Source organism: Sinocyclocheilus rhinocerous, unplaced genomic scaffold (genome assembly GCF_001515625.1).
Source record: "Sinocyclocheilus rhinocerous isolate Xijiao unplaced genomic scaffold, SAMN03320098_v1.1 scaffold2466, whole genome shotgun sequence".
Lineage (NCBI taxonomy): Eukaryota > Metazoa > Chordata > Actinopteri > Cypriniformes > Cyprinidae > Sinocyclocheilus > Sinocyclocheilus rhinocerous.
Window position 1 is genome coordinate 435,744 of NW_015656265.1, and position 2,307 is coordinate 438,050.

Below are 2,307 nucleotides of genomic sequence, written 5' to 3' on the forward strand. Positions count from 1 at the left end.
TATGACATTGTATTATAATATTACACCACCCAAATATGTATTTACTTCCTTCTAATTCTCGTTGTCAGTGCAGGCTTGTTTAGCTTATATTGAACGTTATGAAAAGTGATTAGTGGCCTGCATAAAAAAAGCCTTGAACATAAAACAACAGGACAAAAATATAGCTGATGACTACACAAAGAAGTGTCTAGAGTTATGAAATTGTCAAGACAGTGGCATAATACAGTGAAATAATATGTTCTTTAGCCATATAAAAACAGTTGTAATGTGCGTGGGTAAAATTTACAGCGACCCCTGGCGGTTCTAGTGTTAATAATACATGATTCTAAAAAAAGCTATTATTTGCTACTTTATAATTATAATAATAATAATAATAATATTTATTATTGAATAAATAGCATAATTTTACTTTAGCTATTTATTGTTTATTAAAATCTGAAGAGTTTTTCGTTGCGTTTTTCCATGTACAGATGACAACGTTGTCAAATTGTCCATTAACACGGATCCGCGAAAACTAATAAAAATGCTGTATCATGTATGCCAGGCCAATATTTGGCGATGTCACTTTGTAAAGAAACACTACGCGCTAACAGACTGAACACGTACAGTAATACGCAAGTGCATGACGTTACTATAAAAACACAAATTTGTGAAAACAGTTTACATGGAGATGATAATGGTATTATCAAAAACTTGAACTTTGAAACATTTCTAAATGTCTGCATTTTCAAACAGCCAAACTGCGGTTGTGTATAATAATAATAATGCTATGTATTATTGAATAAATAAATAGCATCATTTTACTTTAGCTATTTATTTTTTATTCAATGAAACAATATTTTTGGCTATTTATTTGTTTGTTTAATAATGATATACAATGATAAAAAAAGTAGCAGATTCATTCATTTCCTATTTAACGACATTATCAATAATATATTATTATTAGAATTATTATTATATGTAAATAATAAATCATTGTTGATCATTAATGTAGTTATTTGTAAACAAATCAATAATGTTTACTATTTATTAGCGCTGCCCCCTAATAGTCGACTAATCGTTAGTCGACCAGAAGAGGCTTGGTCGACCAAAATTTTATTAGTCGCAGGAAAAAAATAAAAATAATAATCCACAGGCGAAGTCACGCAGTCCGTAACTAACAGATCGTTAACGGCTAGTCTATGGTAATACAGTACATCAGGCAGGACATCCAAACGCTCGCCTATCATTCATCAACCTCAAATATGGCTTATCATCTGAAATATGCAAGTATTAGCAACTTTACATGGCCACTCAATCTAATGTTAACCTAGAGAAATGTGCGCTATATGTCTGTGTGGAGAGTGGAAGCTATCGCTCACTGCAGTACAGATGGAGGCACCGGTGCGCTCACTTACTCCTAAAATACTGGTAATTTTTGGTCATACAGATGAGTAATACATCTTTCGAATCTGTAAAGACTCTACGTTTATTTGTGTGCACTCACAATAAAAAACAAATCATGCTTTTGTGAAATAATGAAAGCAAACAGGATGCGCTTTCTGCCGTTGCGGTCTGTGAACTTGAGCGCGAAACACCGTGTATATCTTTACCTTACAGACATAAAAAAATATATATATCTATAGAGAGTGAAATTTCTACTTTCAAATGAACCAATTCAAATGGAAAACAAATATTCTCAGATTATGTAATCCGTATGAAACCTGCATACAGGTGCATCACTACTGTAGAGATGACGAGTCAGTGTCGCGGAGTTCATCTCTTAAACCGAGAACAAAGAAAACACTAGTTTATCAAAATATTTAAATGTTAATGCAGTCTCCTTACTGTTTTTCACTGACACATTCATAATCATTACTTCTGCCGGTGCGCTGTGGCAAGCTTTATGCGTGTGCTTGAGCGCCTATGTAGACAATTAAAGGCTCATAATAATGATTTAAATGGTTTATTAATAAACGTGTGATTAGTCGACTAACGCTTAAAATTAATGACTACTAGTCGACCAGAAAAATCCTTAGTCGAGGACAGCCCTACAATTTATTTAATAATAATACTTGATAATTATTTGCTATTTAATAATAATAATAATAATAATACATGTCTTAAAATAGGCTTCAGTTGTCTTTATAAAAATAATTTTAATAATAATAATAATAAATTATATATATATATATATATTTATTTTATTTATTTTTTTTTTTTCACAAATTCTGTGTTGTGTATTTTCTGGCGGTTTTTTTCATTAGGCAGACAGACACAAATTTTATTTGTGTGTGTGTGTGTGTGTGTGTGAGTGTGTGTGTCTCT

The 2,307-nt window shown here is 31.5% G+C and overlaps 1 protein-coding gene across 3 annotated transcripts in view; it reads right to left on the minus strand.

Annotated features, from left to right (window-relative positions):
• The window catches only part of LOC107719944 (sodium- and chloride-dependent taurine transporter-like), a 29,383-nt gene that overhangs the window by 3,214 nt on the left and 23,862 nt on the right, over window positions 1-2,307 (minus strand). The gene's annotated exons all lie outside the window — the stretch shown is intronic.